Source organism: Bidens hawaiensis, unplaced genomic scaffold (genome assembly GCF_021521415.1).
Source record: "Bidens hawaiensis isolate Kalapana, Puna unplaced genomic scaffold, B.hawaiensis_p1.1 tig00032036_1, whole genome shotgun sequence".
Lineage (NCBI taxonomy): Eukaryota > Viridiplantae > Streptophyta > Magnoliopsida > Asterales > Asteraceae > Bidens > Bidens hawaiensis.
In genome coordinates this window covers 54,931-66,211 of record NW_027495420.1, presented here as the reverse complement: position 1 = coordinate 66,211, position 11,281 = coordinate 54,931, and the positions used below count along the sequence as shown (strand labels likewise).

Below are 11,281 nucleotides of genomic sequence, written 5' to 3'. Positions count from 1 at the left end.
TGGTCAAGAGAATGATGATGTAGATATGAATACAAAACTACTTAAGGAATAGCAAACAAATTCACACGCAATAGACCGGATATCGTGTATGCAATAATTGGTTGTAACAAAGTTTTATTAATACAATAGGTGTAATAGTTTATTATAATTTACTATTTACAGTTAATGATGGAGATACCTGAGTTATTCATATTGTACGGTTGTACCAAACAAATTCACACGGTGCATAAAAGCGCTCAACTTAATGAGATATAAAATTTGGGTGACTCCACGAGTTATTGTACCCAGTGACGAACATAATAAATTTTTCACAGGGTTCAAATTTTTTTCTCAATTAATTATCGCTATATAATTATAGGCCGGTCAAAAATTTTACACTACAATAGTACTAAAAATTTTATTCATAGGAAACGATCAGCCCCCATACCACAAGGGTAGATTCACCCCTGATTGAACCAAAGTAATGAAAATAATACGCACACTTATTTTCAATCATAGGCTATCAGTTTTAAATTTTAAGAACTCGTCAACTTAAAAAACAAAAACAAAAGAAAGAGATTTTCACACACATATATATATATATATATATATATATATATATATATATATATATATATATATATAATGTAAGAGCAGAAGACATTACATAATATTCCAATTTTAAGATTAAAGAGATATTTTTATTGTTTTGTGCTTAATAGCTTGATTTTTTATATATCAATTTTGTGTAACTTGTGTTAGAGAGGTATATGTTAATCAAGGGTATGGTACGTTGTAAGACAGAAAACCGAAGCCACGTGTGAGATAAACAAGTCTTACTATGAAGTAGGGACACTCCCCTATACACCTCCGTACAGGGCTTTACGAGGCGTTACCTATCTATATAGGGCATATAGGCCCCCATATAACCCTATACGGGACGTATATGAGTTTGTTTTTCCTTTTTTTTGGGGGGGGGGGGGGATGTCCCAGTAATACTTCTAAAAAAGACATCTTTTTAGGATAAAAAACTCATGTTCATTAAGGCAAACTTTGTTTGTAGCGACTTATAAGAAGGTAAGATTCGATTGGAAGTTTAGCACAACTTTCCAAAACATAAAGGACAATTGCCAACACATCTCTAATAAGACTACCGGATGACAACAAAACGTATTTTTGATAGATTTTGGTAATCTCAGTCTCGTGACCGGTTATGTATAGGGTAATTAGCATCATTGTTAGGTATAACCACAATATCACGTATACCGATAGTATGTAATTTAAAAGGAAAATTGGATTTTAATAATCCCAACTTAATGCAGTTGGCCGATAATAATCCCAACTTTGAAAATAGCCGTCACTGGTCCCAACTTTCACATTATTTGTTTTCATTGGACCTCCGTTAAAAAAAATTAACAACGTTAAGTTTTTTCCAAATTTTAAATTCGTGTTTTAGGGCTTTTGATCAGAATGAGAATACGAATCGATTGATGTAAAACTTAACTTGAAACGACTCTTCAAACAACTTGATTTTTGTTAATTAAAAGTTTAAACACCGGAATTGAAGCAACTTTTGGTCGTTTGGACCACCATTTGGAGGTAAGTTTTATATAAATCGACTCGTATCCTCATTCCGATCAAAAGCCCTAAAATATCAGTTTGAAATTTGGAAAAAAGTCAACGTCGTTAAGTTTTTTTTAACAGAGGTCCAATAAAAACAAATAGTGTGAAAGTTGGGACCAGTGACAGCTATTTTCAAAGTTGAGATTATTATTAGCCAACTGAATTAAGTTTGGATTATTAAAATCCAATTTTCCAATTTAAAAAAGGGATAGTGACGTATTTTGCCTTCAGTTTTGATGTAATTACTATTTGCTATTCTCAAAAGGTATTACCTGTAATACACAAATTCAATTATCTTTAAAAAAAATTTAACCACTTTCAAATTTGAAGAAATGTGATTTTGTAAAAAAAATTAAAATATTCTTCTTATTATTATTTTTGAACTGTTACATTTCTTATTATTAATTAATTTTCATACAAAGTTATTAACTAAAGAAATTAAAATAAGAAAAATAAAAAATGATTAGTAGAATATTTTGAAACATAAAACAAATAAAAATTAAATTGAAAAAAGGAAAATGTTTATAGGTATGGTTTGGGTAAACATGAGTGTATGTTTTGGATAATTAGACTATGTAACTCTTATCCATCAAAAATTTTAAAACTATATTCATACCTGAATTTTTTGTTTGTCATGACATTATATAATCTCATATTTGTATTAGGAGAAATGATTAAATAGAGAGACGTAACAATCGAGGAACTAGAGATACCAACTAAGATCCAACCACACCGATTACACCATTAACAGCCAATGCCGGCTTTAAACTTTGAACATGACATAATGGGATACCATTGTTATTAGCAACTCATACATATATATATATTTGATTATTTAACATCGATCCTTTTTAAATTCTGGTGATCATTTAAGTTAAACAACTCATTCGGTTGGAAGTCAGAATCCATCGAAAATGGAAGAAACCGGTGGAGATAATAAGAAAGATGGTCTCTTCAGGTATGCCGAAGGCTACGACAAGTTTCTAATGTTTTTTGGGACGTTAGGCAGCATCGGAGACGGGTTGCAGATCCCGTTAATGATGTATGTTCTTAGCGATGTCATCAACGATTATGGAACCCCGGGTCCTACTCGCGTCACGAGTTCTACTGTTGATAAGGTAACTAACTCATGACAACATGATCATTTCATATTTCTGACTGTATTGTATTGATTTGTTTACTTATGTTGTTATTAAGTCTATACATTTGTTTGTTGTTTTTGTTTCAGTATTCTCTAAGGTTGCTCTATGTTGCAATATTAGTTGGATTATCTGCTTTTGTTGGTAAGTTTCTTCACTACCATAATACTTGAATGATTCTTGATAGATGTAACCCTCAACCAAATACTAGATAATATATTATTAATGATTATTATATCATTATCTTAGCTGAAAGATATATTTATAATTAGATTTTCTGTATTATCATCATATGCATTTTGATCAATAATATCAAATACAGTCCGAGTAGTCATTATTTTTATATGGTGACAAAGGCTTAGAGTTACCATTTTTCCACCTTGATTATGTTACATCACGCTTTATTTGGATATCTGATGATTGTGTTTGTGTTTACAGAAGGACTATGTTGGGCTAGGACCGCAGAGAGACAAACTTCAAGAATGAGATTTGAGTACCTGAAATCCGTCCTTAAACAAGACGTCGGTTTCTTTGACACTCAAGAAGCTGGATCATCCACAACATACCAAGTTATTTCGACTATCTCAGCTGATTCCAACACAATTCAAATCACCATGGGCGAAAAGGTTGGGTTTACTAATCTATTATGCATTCATAATAGAAATGATCACTGATAAACAAGCATCTTGACAATGTGCAACAAATCATAAGGGATCAATTTTAAACATTTTTGTAAATAGTATGCTTAGACTTTAAGTGTGTAAAAGTTTTACTAATCGGCAATAAAAAAAAATATTAGTAAATTGTTCACAAGGGGAAAAACAGAGTTGTTCTTTTTGTTTAATATAGATTATTATTAAACAATAGATTGTACTTTGGATAATATAAATTCCATGTCTCATATTTACTCACTTGCTAGTGGGCACTTATTATGATACTAGCATGGTGCCCGCACAATGCAGCGGGGTGCACGCGCAACTCAATATTTAACGCATAGTCTGTGTCGGTTCATACGTCACCTAATGACAGTGAGCACATAGCCTAAAATTGGGCGTGTAACTCGTGCAAAGCCAGTTGCGTGTAATCGAAGATTTAACACGTGTAACCGGACAGGAATGCACGTTGCCGACATTAAAACATGCTTAACCAATATACGGTAACTTGAAATAAATTACCCGAACTCATTTTGGCCCCAAACCCGTTCTGACTCGACAACGTTCTGATCTGGGCCATTTCTACTCGAACCCGAACCATAACCATTTTTTTGTATCGACTCATTCCGACCCTATTGTACTTTTATAATTGACCCGAACTCGCCCGACTCAACTTGTTACCCGGTTCTAAATGGTAAGCGCGTAACATGCTAAATTTTTAAAACTTAAAACCATAACAGTATTATACCCAAATTAAAGAGAATAAAATGCTCATTTTTATGACGTATTTTTTTGAAAAAATATTAACGTGTGAAGAAGTTATACCCGTTAAAAAGTCGTGGGGTAGTTGGTTTTGAATTAGAGGGCATATGTGTAACTATTATTAAACTTTACAAAAAAGGTAGTGAAGTTGAGTGACCAAAATTGTAAGTATATTTTGAAAGAACGAAAGTTACATAAGATTTGTAAGTAAAGACTTAATTACCCCTAGTTTTTCAAATTTTGGTGCATTAGGTGTTGTATATAAAGCAATGAGTTTGGTACCTCTTAAAATTTAAAAGGTCCCTAAGTCATGCTTTATATATAGTATAGATATTGATAAAATCTTATAAGGTTGAACTATCTTTATACTCTAATTCATAAGAGTGATATAAATTTATTAACTTAATTTACCTATTTTTATGAACCATAAAGTGGTCATATATATACTTCTTGAAGTACGAATGTAGAAATGTATTATTATTTGTTTGTCTAATTGGATTCAATTGTTTTGTAAATATAGATACCGAATTGTACAGCCTACTTGTCATCTTTCTTCTTTTGCCACGTGTTCGCATTCGTTCTCTCATGGCGGCTTACATTAGCGGCTCTTCCCTTCTCCGTCATGTTTCTTGTTCCGGCTCTTGGACTTGGTAAATACATGATGGATGTAGCAATGGAGATGGTTGCGTCATATGGCACTGCTGGTAGTGTTGCAGAACAAGCAATTTCCTCCATAAGAACTGTTTATTCTTATGTTGGAGAGAATCAAACACTTGAAAAGTTCAGCAATGCCCTTCAAATAACCATGGAATTAGGAATCAAACAAGGTTTGGCTAGAGGACTCATGCTAGGAAGCATGGGAACCATATATGTTAGTTGGGCTTTTCAGGCTTGGGTTGGATCTCTTCTTGTCACTAAACACGGCGAAAAGGGTGGAGATATTTTCGTGGCGGGTTTCAATGTCCTCATGGGAGGATTTTAAGTTGTTTTCTTTCATTCTTGTTAGCTGAGTTTATAATCTATTATACATGTGAATCTTTGATTTACCATTTATCTTTATGTTTGTTAGTTAGTTATTAAGGGCATAGAAATAGAGAGTGCAAGCAAAGCACATTCTCTTCTCCTAAACATGGTCCATGGAGAAGAAATGCTAATTAAACCATAAGGAAAGTAGGAAACAAGATAACCTAGTCATTTAATGAAGCTTCTGACTTGAATAAACAAGGCAACATAGCCAAACACAACACTAGGGTAACACACAAAGGCAATCACTATAAGAAAACAACTCATATAATAGTACATCCAATCGCCCGTATGCGTAGTACCGAGCATTACAATTATCTCCATATATAAAGTACTTTCTCCTTGATGTATCCTCTAATAATCTTTGAAAGGTGATGCCAAAAACAGAGCAAATGTTACAACAGAACGTTCGTTTTTATATCACTAGGATGACCATTAATGTTTTATCACTATTATTAGTTAGTTATATTTATAAATATATTTGTTTTTTCAGTTATTCAGTACACATGAAATATTATTCTCCAATATTGTTTCAATTTTTCAAATCTCATACACGGTGTATGATGTAGAAGAAAAGCAAGTAAATGGTGTTTAACCACGGTTTTCTATATTAATTCACGTGTAGATCCGGCTCATATGTTTTTCAAATCTTGTAGGAACATCTTGACGGCACTTCCAAACCTTACCGCCATAACGGAATCACAAGGGGCTGCTACTAGAATCAATGAAATGATCAACAGAAATCCAACTATAGATTCTGAAGATAGGAAAGGCAAGGCACTATCATATGTAAGGGGCGAAATCGAGTTCAAGGGGGTCTATTTTAGCTACCCATCAAGGCCAGATACCACAATTCTACAAGGCTTGAATCTACGAGTACCGGCTGGTAAAACTGTCGGTCTGGTTGGAGGCAGTGTTCAGGAAAATCAACCGTTGTTTCGTTAATCCAACGATTTTATGATCCACAAGAGGGTGAAATTGTGTTGGATGGATACAAGATAAAGAAACTTCATCTCAAATGGCTGAGATCTCAAATGGGTTTGGTTAATCAAGAGCCAATTCTATTTGCAACATCTATCAAAGAGAATATTTTGTTTGGGAAAGAAGAAGCATCCATGGATGACGTTGTAGCTGCAGCTAAGGGTGCAAATGCACATGATTTCATCGTTAAGTTGCCAGACGGATATGAAACCAATGTAAGTCAATATTTGCAAGAACTGTATGGCATCGCATTTGACAAACGATGATCTTATACTTGTGATTCAAACCGCAATGATATCTGATCTAGAGCGGAAGCAAGAAAATAAACAAAGAGGAATCTAAAAAAAATTGAAATAAAACTAGATACCAACTCTAGGATCATCTGCTCATTAATATCATCTTTTTCTACACATTAATATCATTTTGCATTATTTGTCTTTACAGGTTGGACAATTTGGATTTCAACTATCGGGCGGGCAAAAGCAGCGGATTGCAATCGCACGTGCTCTAATAAGAGACCCCAAAATCTTGCTACTTGATGAAGCTACAAGTGCACTTGACACACAATCCGAAAGAATTGTGCAAGAGGCCATAGATCAAGCATCAGTTGGGAGGACTACTATAATAATCGCGCATCGCCTTTCCACAATCAGGAAGGCTAATCTGATTTACGTCCTTCAGTCAGGGAAAGTTATCGAATCTGGTTCGCATGATCAGCTAATGCAAATGAACAAGGAGTACTTCAAAATGGTGCAGTTACAGCAATCCGCTCCAGATAACCAAGTCATTGAGAGGTCTAGCCCTCACCCTAGCCATCAGGGTCATCATAGGCACATGGTTTTACCGAGTCCAGCAAGTACCAGATCAAGTGCACCAGGCACCCCTTCTCTAAACCCATTCAGTCCAGCATTCTCTTTAAGTGCACCTTATTCTGTCCACTAGGACCCCTCATATGACAGTGAAGACGAAGATTATTATTCAAACAAACGATCTTACCCGGCCCCTTCACAGTTCAGGCTACTGGAAATGAATGCACCCGAATGGAAAAAAGCCTTGTTTGGGTGCATAGGGGCGGTAGGTTCAGGTGCAGTCCAACCCATCAATGCGTATTGTGTAGGTGGAATGATCAATGTTTACTTCAGGCCTGATAAATCCACCATTGTGAGCCACGCAAGAATCTACTCATTCGTGTTCTTGGCACTTGGAGTTTTCAACTTCTTCACTAGTGTCATCCAGCATTATTACTTTGCAGTAATGGGAGAAAAGTTGACCAGAAGAATAAGAGAAATGCTACTTGAAAAACTATTAACATTTGAGATTGGGTGGTTTGATCAAGACGAGAACACTAGTGCAGCCATCTGCACGCGTCTGTCAACCGAAGCTAACATGGTTCGTTCACTCGTTGGAGACCGTTTATCTTTACTAACTCAAGCATTTTTCGGGGCATTTTTCGCTTACACGCTAGGACTAATACTCTCATGGAAGCTAGCGTTAGTGTTGATGGCTGCGCAACCTCTTCTCATTGGCAGTTTCTATGCTAGAAGTGTTCTAATGAAAAGTTTATCTGAAAAATCTCAAAAGGCACAAAAGGAAGGTAGTCAGTTAGCGAGTGAAGCTGTTATAAACCATAGAACAATAACCGCCTTCTCGTCTCAAAAACGAATAGTTGGATTGTTCAAGGATACCTTAGAAGGTCCTAGGAAGGAAAGCATCAGACAATCTTATTTCTCGGGTATCGGTCTATTTAGTTCCCAGTTTCTAGCAGCGGCATCTATGGCGTTGGCATATTGGTATGGTGGTAGGTTATTGACCCAAGGTGATATAGGTCCAGAGAGGCTATTTCAAGCATTTCTATTATTATTGTTCACAGCATACACAATAGCCGATGCTGGGAGCATGACCAAAGATATTTCAAGAGGAAGCAACGCCGTTGGTTCAGTTTTTGCGATTCTTGACAAGAGAAGTGAAATCGATCCGGATACTTCGTGGGGCCGTGATCTTATCAAAGGCAGCATCCGTGGCCGTGTAGAGTTGAAAAATGTGGTCTTCGCATATCCATATAGACCGGATCAAATGGTGTTTAAAGGACTAAACCTCAAAATAAGACAAGGGACTTCAATGGCACTTGTTGGCCCGAGTGGATCGGGTAAGTCTAATATCATAGGGCTGATTGAAAGGTTTTACGACCCCTTAAAAGGTGCAGTCTTTATTGATGAGCGAGATATTAAAGACTACAACTTACGAAGTTTGAGGTCGCATATCGCGTTAGTGAGTCAAGAACCAACCCTCTTTGCTGGAACCATTTATGAAAATATTGCATATGGGAAACCAAGTGCTACAGAATCTGAGATCAGGAAGGCCGCAATGAAAGCCAATGCTCATGAATTCATAAGGTACTAAACTTCATCATACCTGGTTCGTCAAATATAAAAAATTATTACAACTTACTATATGAGATGCTATATATCCTCAAAGGTAAAGAACCAGTAATCGTATTGTAGGTTCACATATCTAATCGGATAGTTAACTGTTTATTTTAACATGTCGTGTTCAGATGACTTGTTAATTCAATCCTTTTAGTTGAATGTTTAATCAGATAGGTTAACTCGCCCACCCATATATAGTCCCGTGAATACCTTTTTATTATTATTTTTCATTTTATTAAAATTATAAGACTCACAAAATACCCCAAATAACTATAGGGGATTATGATACCTTTTAATAATAAAAAAATAATAATTTGTGGCTTTTTTGGTTCGTAACTTGTTTTTTAAAAAAGTGACCAAATCGAACACATTTCAAACTTTAGTGAAGGTGTGTACAAAATAATTAAAATTTTGTGCTTTAGGTGTACCTTTATCTTAAGGGACTATGATAACTTTGCGCATATTTATTAACCGTGTCATACAACTTCTGACAGTGGAATGAAAGATGGTTACGAGACATACTGCGGAGAAAGGGGAGTGCAACTATCAGGCGGTCAAAAACAAAGAATAGCATTGGCTCGTGCAATGCTCAAAGACCCTAGTATTCTACTGCTGGACGAGGCAACAAGTGCTCTTGATACGGTCTCAGAGAGTCTGGTTCAAGAAGCATTGGAAAAGATGATGAATGGGAGGACATGTATTATGGTGGCTCATCGTCTTTCCACCATACAAAACTCAGACTCTATTGCAGTGATTCAAGACGGTAAGGTGGAGGAACAAGGCTCTCATTCGGATCTGCTCTCAGTTCGCGGTGGAGTGTACTCTAGTCTTATGAAAATGCAAGGTGCTAACTCGCCTTACCGGTGATTGAACACGGTGGTTAAGTGAGTTTGTATCATCGTTTTGTAAATTAGAGTAGAATGGATTGTATTTGAGATATATCAACTTTATATATTTTTTTTATGAATAATTACCAAAATTAAAATATTGGATCTTTCATGTAATATAATGATCGTAACTAACAACATGGTCACATTCATCGATTTTATTTTTTTTATCGGGGAAGGGACTTTGTAAGGAAAATTTTATAAAAAAAACTTTTATGGTTGGTGGTATATTTTTGTGAACTTTAATTGTGACATTTGAACCAACGTTGCATCTTAAGAAAAAAAATCATGATTTAATAATAGTTAATGCTATTATCAAACAATAAACAAGTTATTCAAACACAGCTTTTTGTGATGCATATACATGCATGAATATATATAATGAAAAGAAGGCTATTAAGAAAAGTATAAAGAAAAGTGTAAGTTTATCAAAACAATTGAGTTACTAATAAAAAAGTAGATGTGTATGAAACTAAATATATGCAAATAATGGAAATGATTAACTAGAAGATGGTTTTATTATTTATATATTTACAATTTCATTGAAATTATACATCAATAGTGGTGCGTCCTTCAATAAAAGTTGTATACCATAACACGTGTAGATCACAGTTTCTCCATCTAGTTTCTCCATCTCACCATGACCCACGTGTTTCTGGCTAAAAGTTGTATATCATTAATAGATAGAAATTGTTCACATGGTAATCAGTTTAGATATCACTTAATACAATTTTTATCTTATACCCGTGAAAATATATACATACACACATCCCATTACCTGTCCCAAAATATTCAGGTTCGGGTTTGTTGTCAGGTTTATTTGTCATCCCTGTAGTTAAGCGTGTGTGACGAGACTATGAGAGTGTGAAAGCACGATGTAGGAAATGCCAAGCATCATACATCGCCCGATGACAGATAAATATAGTGCCCTTATTCGAAATGGTACTTGGTCCTTGGTTCCTCGTGCTCCTAATGCAAATATAGTTGACTGCAAATGGGTGTATAAGATTAAAAGGGATCAACATGGGGCTGTTAAGCGTCACAAGGCGCGTTTGGTTGCTAAATGCTTTAATCAGCATACGGGTATCGACTATACTGATACTTTCAGTCCAGTGGTAAAATCTACCACTATACGGGTTGTTCTTTCGTTGGCAGTTACACGTCATTGGCCCTTACGTCAATTAGATGTTCAGAATGCTTTCTTACATGGTGACTTGAAGGAGACAGTTTATATGAAACAGCCACAGGGGTTTGTTGATCCTCAAAAGCCAAATCATGTGTGCCTCTTACATAAGTCCCTTTATGGGCTTAAATAAGCACCTCGAGCATGGTTTGAAAGACTCTCAGCAGCCTTGACAGCTCTTGGCTTCCGGGGTTCTAAAACGGATCCCTCCCTTTTTATATACTCACACAATGAGACACTTTTGTATATGCTTGTCAATGTGGATGACATTGTTTTGACAGGTAACAACAGCAGTGAAATTGATCATGTTGTCAGGGGTCTCAGCCAATTTTTTTGCCATACAAGACATGGGATCCTTATCTTATTTCTTGGGGATTGAAGTCGTACGCACTGGGTCTGATATTCTTCTCTCTCAGAAGAAATATATTACTGAATTACTTGCTCAGGCGAACTTATCGCATTCTAAACCGATTTCCTCACCGTGCTCAACTAATATCTCACTTTCTCTTGGTGACAGTCCCATGTTTGCCGATCCAGTTAAATACAGGCAAATGGTTGGAGCATTACAGTATGTTACTCTCTCTCTCTCTCGGCCTGAAATCACCTCACAGTCAACAAAGTCTGC

General features: G+C 35.6%; 1 pseudogene across 1 annotated transcript; it reads left to right on the top strand.

Moving 5' to 3' along the window:
• The first annotated feature begins 2,510 nt into the window (after positions 1 to 2,510).
• Positions 2,511 to 9,609, top strand: LOC143582876 (putative multidrug resistance protein; annotated as a pseudogene). The gene is made up of 7 exons (XR_013144057.1): positions 2,511 to 2,720; positions 2,831 to 2,885; positions 3,180 to 3,367; positions 4,677 to 5,134; positions 5,836 to 6,375; positions 6,605 to 8,553; positions 9,081 to 9,609. The product of XR_013144057.1 is annotated as a putative multidrug resistance protein (transcript).
• The last annotated feature ends 1,672 nt before the right edge of the window (positions 9,610 to 11,281 follow it).